Source organism: Phascolarctos cinereus, unplaced genomic scaffold, assembly GCF_003287225.1.
Source record: "Phascolarctos cinereus isolate Bilbo 61053 unplaced genomic scaffold, phaCin_HiC Scaffold_2;HRSCAF=192, whole genome shotgun sequence".
Taxonomy (NCBI): domain Eukaryota; kingdom Metazoa; phylum Chordata; class Mammalia; order Diprotodontia; family Phascolarctidae; genus Phascolarctos; species Phascolarctos cinereus.
Genome location: NW_027555625.1, coordinates 202,999,072 through 203,011,537, shown reverse-complemented (window position 1 = coordinate 203,011,537; position 12,466 = coordinate 202,999,072).

Here is a 12,466-nt window from a genome sequence, read left to right as displayed (position 1 = left end):
ATCCAATGAAATCACCCTCTTATCTTCCATAAGTTACCAGGTCCTGTCATTTCTATCCACCTTGGTAACATATATTGTATATGCCCCCTTCCTTCTTCTGACATTGCAACCACCTTGGTGCAGGCCCTCTCACCTCATGCTTGAACTATTGCAATAGATGTCTGGTTGGTTTCCTGACTCAAGTCTCTTTCCATTCTAATCCCTTCCCCAACTCCTGCCCCTGCCATTCAATACAGTAGCTCCTATCACATTCAGGATCAAATATAAAATGCTCTGACCTTTAGGGTTTTTCATAACCATGCCCTTTCCTATTTTTCCAGTCTTCTTACACTTTATCCCCTTTCCATGTACTCTGAAAGCCAGTGGCACTGGCTTTCTTGCTATTCTTCTCACAAAACACTCTATTTCCCAACTTCAAGCATTTTCACTGGATATTCCCCACGCCTGGAAAGCTCTCTCTTCTCATCTCCACCTCCTAACTTCCTTCAAGTCTCAGCTAAAGTTGTACCTTCTATAAAGGAGCTTTTCCTGATCTCCCTAAATGCTAATGCCCTTCCTCTGAGATTATTCTCAGCTTTTCCTGCGTATATCGTTCGCACATGGTTGTTTACCTGTTGTCTCCACCATTAGAGCTCCTTGAGAGCAAGGACTTTCTTTTTATCCCCAGAGCTTAGCACAGTGCCTGGCACATAATAGGAGTTTAATAAATGCAAGGGACTGACTGAATGATTATAGCTTTAAATCCAGGAGCCTGTGTTCCTCTGATAGGGGTCATACTCTTTTGGAACAATTTGAAATCAGCTCACTTAGTCCCTACACTTTCTTCCCCAGTGTAGAACTATGCAATTTCCAAAAAGAGATAACTCACAATTAAGGTAGCTCTTGAAGCATGACACCATAATCTCAAAGAAGTCTGGTATTCAGTGGTGCTCCAGACTAGTCTCTACAATGTTAAACACCTTCAGTTAGCTCCAAGATACAGGAAGATTTGTCTATGATTAATTATCTTGCAGCATGACAGAACTCTTAGTCTGAAGTCTTAATGTGCAGACCTGAATTTGTGTGCTTTGAATCCTGTAACCCAACCTGCCATAGTGAGAGAGAAGAGAATTTAGCCTTTCGTATGGCAGCATACTTCTACTCTGCCACATTTGCCCTCCTTGTGTGAAGCCTTACCTTCTCTTTCTGATGGACTCTTGAATATCTCTTCCCATTCCTGGGCACAGACAAGTGTAAAGGCTTTAATTTCTTTCAAAATGAGTCCACAGTTTGTCATGTGGAGATATAGGAAAACCTACATTTGGTGGCCCCGGGTACCATAGGAAATACACTGCTACTTCTGGTTACGTGTGGTCAGCACCTGGGTCAAGGATCTCATTGGGAAGTTTGAAGTGCTATTACAGAACTGTGCTATACTGGTCTTTGGTAGACCTGGACTTCACTACCAAATTGTAAAATTCCAGCACTGGGATAGTATGGTGGTGGTGAAAAGGATTTAATGAAAAGATTCATTACTTTTCCTTTGTGTGGTTCTCTGCTACCATGGAGGAACAGTAACTGCTCTTCCGGGAAATATTTCAGCTTTGTGATCTATCTACCTGTTCACCTTACCTCCCTCTGTGGATTATTACTTCCCATTCCTAGTCCATGGTCTTCTACACTATGCATTCTAGGATCTTTCTTGCCAGCGTGTGACACATCTAGAACAATGACTAAGTGAGAAGGAGAAATAAACATTTATTAAGCACCTATTACATACCAAGCACTGTACTAAGTGCTAGAAAGAGAAATCTAAGCAAAGAGAAAAATAATTCCTGCCTCCAAGGAGTTTACATTTAATAAGAACAAGGTTTTGAAGTCCAGAAGACAGGAACAGGGTTGGGAGGGAGATGAAGGCAAGCTGGGGCCCTTCCCAAAAATGGAGGCTCCAGGAAGAACTCACCAATGAAAAAAGGGGGTGGGCCTTACAGAGGGGTGTTCCATGTTGAGAAGGCCATAGGAGTGATTGGAAGTTCCAGGGTAAGGAGGCCTTAGGTGCTGAAGAAAATTCTAGGATGAGATAGCAAGGTTTTGAAGTCCAGAAGCCAGGAATAGGATTGGGAGGGGAACCATTTTTGTGCTGGGGCCACATCTTTGTGTTTCATTAACTGCCATTAGCAAAACTGTCCTTCATTAACGGATACCACAGAATTCTACTTCCTCAATGCTTTTCCCACTTCTACCCAGAATATACCATTTTGTCAACTAATGATTCTACTAATTTATTTTCGTCCTTCCTACCTCTGAGAATCATCCCAGCAAGCTACTACTACCTGGAAGAGTTGGAAGCTACTCTGGAGGACTTGGACAGGAAAGCTACCCTAAAGTCTCTCAAGACCATAAATAAATGCACAGTCAATGGCCACCAAACTCTGGTGAACCCTTGAAGGTCAATAGGTAGGTTTGTCTACCAACCTGGAACCTCCAGACCAGATGACTCTCCTAGAAATGGGCTGACAAAAATGTGCTTTTCCCAACAATGCTGATGGTGAATCTGATAGCCTTTTGGCTAAAGCCCACTAACACTGTGGAGAACCACCCAGTATTGTATTTATCACTTTCCTAGAAGACCCATAAATTCTCAGATTTCCACCTTCCCACCCTTCAACTTCTTCCAATAGTAATGATATGTAAGAACAGTTCACAAGAATCTTAAAGTTGGGAGGGACCCCAAAGGCCATGTAGTACAACCCATACTTGAACAAGAAATCTTTCATTAACATCCAAGAGATGGTTATTCAGCCTTTGTTCTAAGACTTCTAGTGAAGAGAGAACCTACTATCTTCCAAAGTAGCCCATTCCATTTTCAGATAGTCTAATATTAGTAAGTTTTTCCTTATAACAAATCAAAATATTCTGCTTTGGAACTTCTACTCATTGCTCCAAGTTCTGTCCTCTGGGGTCAAAAAGAATAAGTATAATCTCTCTTCTTTACTTGAAGTTAACTATCATGTCACTCTGTGAGTTACTTCTAGGCTAAACACTCCCAGGTCTTTCAGCCAATCCTCAACTTCCTGGTCAAGGAAGTATTATTCTTGGATGCCTTGGGGACATTTCCTACTTTGGGAAAGCTATGGTCTACGTTATAGTGTGTGAGAACCAGCCAAGAACTCTATGCCCTTTACCTGCTGTGTGATCTTTCACCTTTTAGACATTTACACTAATCAGATCTAAAGGTTTGAGAGCACTTCCTGGGAGGTGTCCTACCCTGACCAATAAGCATAGGTATAGTGGTAATAGATGGGAGAAGGGAGATGTCCATAGGCCACAGAGCCTGTAGTATTCAAATTCCTCAGACCAATCATGATAGCTTCAGCTCTGGTTCCTATGGTTGATCTTGTCTGGTGTCTGACCTTAGTCTCTAGGTTCCTATTAATATTTGTTAGATTGTCCTTGACTGAAACCTTATACTCAGCTTTCCCAATTTCCCCCATGATGGATCTCCTTAGACCTAGCATCCAAATAAATTATTGATACTGTCTTAGCTGTTCCACCTCAAGGCACAACCCTCCTTTCTCGTAATGGGGAGCTCTGAGTATCCTTGCTACAGACAGATGCTTGGTGTTGTTCTAAGGAGGAAGGGAATTTATGAAGTTAGCGGGTGTATTGAGGAGCTATGTTTGACATTAATGAGTAGGGGCGGTAAATAAGCATATTTGTAAGTCAATGACATGATTTTTTGGTGTTCAAATCTGGCCTCAGACCCTTGCAAAGAGTCAAATTTAGGTTTGATGTAAGAAAAAAACTCAAAACAACAAACAGCTTCCTAACCATCAGAGCTATCCAAAAGTAGAATGAGCTATCTCAGGAAGTAGAGGGTTTCCTTTCAAACTAACTGTTTGACCTTGGACAAGTAACTTAACCTTATTTGCCTCAGTTCCTCACCTGTAAAATGAGCTGGAGAAGGAAATGGCAAACCACTCCAGTTCCCTTGCCAAGAAACCTTCAAAAGGGTCACAAAGAATCAGACATGAATGAAACAACTCAACACCAACAATTACATTTTTATACTTTTTGGAAGGCTTTTTTGGAATCAGGTGGCTCAGTCCCTACAGTGTGTCAAGCGTCACTCATGGGGGGAGGTCAGTTAAACCACCCTGAGTCATATTGCTAAGTCTTTTTTCCCTTAGGGTTCGAAACTCTAACAGGTTCTCAGGGAGGTGAGCCCATCTGCTTCTGACTCATTTCCACTCCTTACTCTTAGTTTGATAAATGAAAAAACAATAAGCCTACTACATTTCTTAGTCTTTCCTTGTTGGCATTAAAAATCCAATAGGAAATAGTGGGTTCCAATACCATACTTCCCTCCCCCAACCAAAGAACACTAGAAACAAATTTGATTTAAAAAACAGAGCTCATTCTCTATGAGAAAAGGTATATTGGTGGAACTTTCAAAATAACCAACTAGCTTTCCTCACTCCTAACCAAGATCTAACCTGATGGAGTACAGCTAACCTAATGGGTTGCAGGTGACTTACAGAAGGACATCTATCTATCTATCTATCTATCTATCTATCTATCTATCTATCTATCTATCTATCTATCTATCTATGTATCTATGTATCTATCTATATGTACATGTGTATATATATGTATATATTATATGCATGTATATATATATGTATATATATATATATATATATATATATATATATATATGTACAAAATTTAGAAGAGATCAAGAGAATGAGATTATCCATTCAGAGAGGACCACAAAGACATATATAAAAACAGAGAATGACAAGAGGGATGATATAAAAATAGAGAAGAAAACAGAAGTTATAGAATAATAGACTCAAAGTTAGAAGAGAACTTAGGGTTTACCCCCCTCATTTAAAAGAGGAACCAAGAGGCTTAATGCCTTACCTAGAGTCACATAACTATTGAGTATCTGAGACAGGACTTGAACCCAGGTCTTCTTGGAGCAGCTAGACTATATAGTAGATAGTGTGCTAGACTGAAGCAGGAAAACAAGTTCACATCCTCAGACCTTTCTTAGCTTGTTTTCTTTATTTATAAGAGGGGGATTAATTACAGCACCAACCTCATAGGATTATTATGAGGACTAAATGAGCTAACGTATGTAAAGCACTTCGCAAACCTTATAGCATCTTATAAATGGTAGCTATTCTTCTTGACTCTCGATCTCCTGGGAGCCCCATCTACTATACTACCCTACCTCTCAGTGGAAAGAAAGAGGCAGCTCTGCAATAAAAATAGCTTCTATTTTTGTAACTCTCTAAGGTTTGCAAAGTACTTCCTTCACAGATACCCAAGGAGGTGGGTAAGGGCAAAAATTACAATCCTTCAGGGTAGAGAGACGGGCTGGGGACTGGGAGTCAGGAAACATAGGTTATAGCCTCAGCTCTGCTATGTGACCTTGGGCAAATCACTTGTCATTTTTATGTCTTAGTCTTGCCTTTCTATAAAATGAAGGGGTGAAACTAAGTGACCCTTAAGGTGCTTCCTCACTCTGATGGTCTATGACGTTGGAAGTAGGAAGTTAGAGGATGTTTCCTACCCCTCTCCCCTTTCCCTCTTTCTCCTGTTTCTGTGTTATTGTCTTCCCCTGACAACAACAACAATAAAGATATGAGGAGGAAGGAAAGAGGCTGACTGACTCCCACTGGGGCTGGGCTGCTGGGCCTGCAGACGGTTGAAGCCCTGAAGGGAAGGGAGTATACCAGTCTAAGCACTGACTAATGGGACTTTCATGTGGAGGGCCATGGCAGACACCATGCCTCGTGTGCCATGGGAAACTGGGAGCCGGCTTTCCCATTCAGTTTATAGACCTAGCCTTAAGAGTCAACAGTCATATCTACTAGCCAATTAACTTTATTTTAATAGTATGTTACAATTGCATAGGCCATTAGACTTCTCAGAACACTTTCACACGGAAATGTGATGTGGTAGAAAGAGCACTGGCTTGGGGTTCAGGAGGCCTGGCCTTGAATTTTGCCTCTGTCACTAACTTATTGTATGACCTTGGGCAAATCATTGATTCATTGATTGGCAATTCATTCAGCATACTCTAATCAAGCATCTACTATGTTCAAGGCACTATGCCAGGTGCTATGGATACAATGATAACAAACTCTGAGATTTCCTCAGTTGAAAATTGTGGCGGTTAGACTAAATGGTCTCCAACATTCTACATTCATTGTTATAAGGCCCCTTCTAAGACTCTCATTACAATGTCCAACAACAGTTTGGCTCTCTTCAAATCATGATTTTTATCCTTCTCAAAGAACCAACAGTCAGTAAAGCAGAAAATAGTACAGCAGGAAATGAGAAAAATTATAAATCTGTGAAGGATAATCATTTGTTAGCTAAGCAAGACCTTGGTGCATGTCTATTGGTGCATGAAAATGTTGACTTCACTACCATACCTGCAAAAGGATGCAAAGGATGAAAATATACTTGTGAAATTCATATACATTCTCATTCACTCTAGGTCATTCCTGCCATCAAAGAAGGCAGAATGACTTAGATGAAACAGTTGCATGGCACTGATAATAGAAGCGTAAATAGTCTTATTAACGTTCTTGCTACTTTACCAAAGTTTGGTCCTTCTCTAGCGTGCGATGAGCATCACTCTAGCTCCACACTGGCCACAAAGTGACTTTGGCAAATACTCTCTTATCTCTCAGCTTCAGTTTCTCCTTCTGTGAAATGAGGGGGTTAGACTAATCCACTAGAGACAATTTGTGTCTAGTGTCCCTTCTGAATTTGGAACTATATGTTCTAAGTCCCTTTACAGCTCTAACATTCTATTTCCTCAGGTCCCCTCCAGCTCTGACATTCTATGTTTTAAGGTCTATTCTGGTTTTAAAGTGTTATGAGTCTATATGTAAAGCCTTCCTAGAGATATATAGATTTCCCCTTCCAGATGAACAAACATCCTCTAATGTTTCCTTTTCCTCTAGGATCTGTTTCTGCTTCTTTTGCTGCTTGTCTAACTCTTAAATTATTTGACGGTTTTGAATTTATTCCTGTATATTTTGTTTGACAAAAAAAAATGGCTTTTTCTGATGTTACTCAAAGGGAAGCCACTTCTGTCGAAATGACCTATAGGTTTCTAGGAGTGGTAGAACATCAGAACAGTTAGGTCAGTGATAGGCCCTAGCTCCTACCCTTCACATCTCTTCACCATTGTCAGCAGGACCTATTGTCATGAGAACCTCTCCTACAGTAGGCAGACCCCTCGCCTCTGCATCTTGGCTTCCCTGGCTTCCTTCAAAAGTCAGCTTAAATCCCACCTTCTACAGGGGGCCTTTTACATCTCCCACTCTTCAGGGCCTTCTCTCTGAAATTACCTTCTATTTACTCTGTGCATATCTTGGATGCACCTATTCATTTACACGTTGTCTCCCGCATCGGAATATGAACTGTCATCAGGGCAGGCCTGGCACATAAAAGGTGCTTAATTATTGACTGCCTGCCCCTAGAGAACTCCCTTACTGCCCTCCCTCTGTGTCCGAAATTTCCATTGTAAGAAAATTCATAGGATCATAGATTTAGAGCAGTAAGGGACCTGAGAGGCAATAGAGTACAGTCCTTTCATTTTACAGATAAGGAAACTGAGACACAAGTTAAATGATTTTCTCTGGGTCACACAGCTAGTAAGTATCTGAGGCAGGATTTAAACTTAAGTCTTTCTGCTTCCAGTATGCTATCCACTAGACTATGTTGGTCTTTGAAAGTCTAGGATTGAACTACTGAAATGGGGCAATTAGTAGATGTTGAACTAACTGCAAAAGTACAGCCTTGCTAGGAAGTTGAGTTACAAACAAGTTCCTAAAGTGAATTAGAAAGGGAACAAGACCATAAGAAGAACAATGATTGGCCACAGCTTTGGATAACCTTTCAGAATCCATTCACACATAACTGGATACTGAGAGGGTGTCCAACTGGGGAATAGCTGAACAAATAATGCTATATGAATATAAATAGATCACTATTATACTATATGAAATTATGAAAGAAGGAATATCAAAGAAAAGTGGGAAGACTTGTATGAAGAGTGAAGTGAGCAGAACCAAGAGAATAATTTATAACATAACAACATTGTTGGGGCAGCTAGGTGGCACAGTGGCTAGAGTTCCGGCTTTGAAGTCAGGAGGACCTGAGTTCAAGGCCGGTCTCGAACATACAATGCACAACATGTACTAGCTATGTGACCCTGGGCAAGTCACTTAACCCCAATTGCCTAGCAAAAAGCAAAAAAAAAATTACAAAATTGAACAATTTCAAAAGACTTAAGAACTCTCATCAATGCAATGATCAACCATGATTCCAGAGAATGAATTATGGAGCTGCTTACTCATCTCCTGACAGAGGATGATGGACTAAATATGCAGTATGAGACATACATTTTGGACATAGTCCATACAGGAATTTATTTTGCTTGACTATGCATATTTGCTACAAGGGTTTTGTTTTTCTTTTTCTTATTTTGGGGGAGAGGTGTAAAGGAGAAAAAAATAAATGCTTGATAACAGAGAAAAAGATATCAATACAAATCTTTTTTAAAAAAAAATTAGTTCAGTCAGTCCAGGCAAAAATCAGACTTGAAAAGAAATATAGATCCAAAGAGTTGGAGAAGAGGAGCTTAAGAGAAGCTATGTGGAGCTGGGAGTGTAGAAGGTGAGGCAGAGGCAGTCACAGCAAGGAGTGGGGTCAAGGTCAGGACTATGGCAAGAGAGGGAAAGAGATACAAAATCACTGCCTTGGAGTGGATGGCCTAATCACACATTGGGCTCCTACGCTAATGCAAGCTAGGCTAGTTTTTTTCATTAAAAGATATTGCGACCACACTCAACACTGTATTGGATCAGGAGACTAAGGGCTCTGGCTCACATTCTAGTTGGCTGAGTACAAAAGAGTCACAAATAACTCCAGGCATGATCTGATTCTTGGAGGATCAGGATGGCAAGGAAGCTTTGCTCACCTGAGTCAGCTTAGAGTATCTTCAGTGCATATTCTTGTTGAATACCCTTCTCCTGCTATGGTTAATTGTTGAATGACTTGTGGGCATCTCACTGGGTTCTAATATCCTACAGTTTTCCTCCATTTTTTTCTGCCAAATTCCTTGAAAATAAAATTTAATACTAGTTGCCTTCCCTTTTCTTCCCACTCTCTTCTAGACCCTTTGCAATCTAGCTTAAAATCACAACACTCAATTGAAATCACAATTTCCAAAATCCTCAATGATCTCTTCATTGCCAAGTTTGATGCTCTTTTCCCAGCTCTCATCTTTCTTGACCTGCTAGCGACCTTTGGCTCCGTTGACCACTGTCTCTTTCTGGCTACTCTCTTCTCTCTGGGTTTTGATGCTGCTGCTTTCCTTGTACCTCTTTCACTACTTCTCACTCTCCTTTGCTGGATCTTTATCAATAACACATCCCCTAACTTGTGGTATACCCCCTAAGCTTTGTCTTCTTTTCTCTTTTTTCCCTCCTTCTCCCTTCCCAACCCCCCCACCTCCTAACACAGACAGAATTATCATCTCTATGATAATGACTCCCAGCCCTAGTTTCTCTTCTGAACTCTAGTCCCAATTGGATATCCTGTGGGCATCACAAACTCAAAATGCCCAAAGGAAAATAATTATCTCTCTTCCCCTCCCCTCCATAAACACACTCCCACCTTCTGAACTTACCTGCTTTTTTTTTTTGAGGACACCGCCATTCTTCTAGTCACCTGAATTTAAAACCTCAACATCATCCTTGACTCCTCACTCTCATTCACTACAAATATCCAATCAGGCATCAAATCTTGCTTTCATCTCCACAACATCTCTTGCATTAGCCTTGTGTGCATTCACCCAGCCACCATCATAGTTCATGCCCTCATTACCTCTCTCCTGAGATTATTGTAAAAGCCTCCTAATTGATCACTGTCTCAACTTTCTCCTCTCTCCAATCCAATCTTTACGTAATTGTCAAACTAATTTCCCATGTCACAATTGTACTCAATAAACTACAGTGGCTTCCTGTTACCTCTAGGAGAAAATATAAATTTGGGGCATTTTAAAGCCCTTCACAACTTGGCCCCAACCCATCTTTGTAGCCTTGTTGTGCACTATTCACAGTCACACACATTGTGGTCCAGCAAAACTTTTCTACTTGTTGCTCCTCATACTTAATACTCTATCTCCCACTCTGTAGGTCTGGCCAGCATGATCGGAACATAACTCGTTCATCGGCTTCATTTCTCAGATGTTCTAGTTTCCGTCAAGGTTCAACTCAGCTGCTACTTTTCACATAAGGTCTTCCTGATCTCCCATGCTGCTAATGCCTCTCCCTCCTCACCCCTCCACTCACTTTGTATATATTTTGCATATATATCTGGCCTACTCCTCCAACTTGCACTTGCAAGTTGGGTCCTCAGGGAAATGATTACACCAGATTCAAAGTACTTTGTAGAGCCATACTCCTAAAACTATAGCTTATGAATCCCCAAATGTAAAGGTTTAATATTCAGATACTTATCACAATAAACTCAAAGCCAAGGCATTTACTAAAACAAAATAGCATGAATAGTAGCAATAAAACATTCCCTCCAAAAACCTGGGGCATACTCTCCCACAAATACTCATCCTCATCAGGAAGAAAATGCATACATAAAATACACTAGTAGAGAAGCATACACATAGGCACCCAATGTCCTTTCTTTTCTTACAGTGTCTTTATGCATCTTCAATGGAAAAGTCACTCAGCTAGACTCCCTGGGCCTGCACCTCTCTGAAGCTTCCAAATTCAACTTCCAAGGCTCTTCCCTACCCTCTCCTCTCCTCTCCTTCTCTCTCTCTCTCTCTCTCTCTCTCTCTCTCTCTCTCTCTCTTCTCTCTCTCTCTCTCTCTCTCTTTCTCTCTTTCTCTCCATTCTGGATCTACTCTCCATTGTATATAGTGTCTCCTATTTGGTAAACTGCTCCATTGCAAGATGCCATGGAAGAGGGGTGAGGACAGTGGGAAGGAAGACAAGAGAAATCCCCACTCTGGAAAAGGCTCAAGGAAAAGCATAGAACCATTCCCTCTCAAGATCTGAGTTCGTCCACTTTGAAACTATCCCAAAGGGCATACTGTGCATACCCTTTGACCCAGCAATACCACTTCTAGGTCTGTATCCAAAGAGATCAGAGAAGAGGGAAAAAACATATATATACACATATATATACATATATATATATATATATATAAATTTAATACAACATAACAAATATAATATAAAAATATTTATAGTGGCTTTTTTTGTCATGGCAAAGAATCAGAAATTGAAGGAATGCCCATCAATTGGGAAAGGGCTAAACAAGTTATGATATATGATTGTGATGGAATACTATTATTGTGCAAGAAATGATGAGCAAGATGGTTTTAGAAAAACCTTGGAATCTTATATGAACTGATCCAAAGTGAAGTGAGCAGAACCAGGATAACATTGTCCATAGTAACAGTAATATTGTAAAGATGATCAACTGTGAAAGACTTAGCTCCTCTCACCAACATAACAATCCAAGATGACTCCAAAGGGCCCATGATGAAAAATACTGTCTACGTTCAGGAGGAGAACTGATGAAATCTGAATACTGATTGAACCATCCTTTTTTCACTTTCTTTATTTTTCTCCTTTTTTGTTTGTTTTCTTTTGTAACATGGCTAATGTGGAAATATGTTTTGCATGACTTCACATGTATTATCAATATCATATTGGTTTGATTTCAGCTGTTTTTTCTACTATGGTATTCTGCCTGTATATGAACTGGGAGAGTCTCTTCATCAGCCTGTTGATACACTTTAACAGGGGAGTTCAGAGAGGTTATCATCTTCCTAGCAAAGATGAGCAGTCCTCATCCTTTCAGCAGCTTATATTCCTAGAAAAGTTACTTTAAGTAAAAACAATGTAAGTTGACTCTGTTTTGCCCAAGGTGACACAATCCAGAAAGCATTAAGAGATCATTTTACAAGCTATCTAGGGAAAGAAAAATACCAAAAGAATGGGGAAAAAAACCACAGGCACTATTAATACTCCCCAAAGGCAATCTATAGGACATAAGCAATTACTGACCTCTATGCATACTTTCTAATCTTTATGAGACTAATCAACACATTCATAGAGGGTATCATTCATGAGAATCTAAGAAGAAAGTAGACAAGTTTTCACAGATGACTTTCTACCTCAGAACACATCTTTGCTGTCACACAATTGACTCCTTTAAAAAAAAACAGAAAAAAACAAAATTCCACTGTTTGTTCATTTGAACCATATTTCATTGGGATAGATAACTCCCAATAAGGAAAATCCCTCTATCAAAGCTGATCAAAACCTTCTCTGCAATTTATAGCTTCTGAGAGTTACTTGTGACACCGAGAGTTTAAGTGACTTGTTCAGGATTATACAGTCATCATGTGTGAGACTCAAAGCTG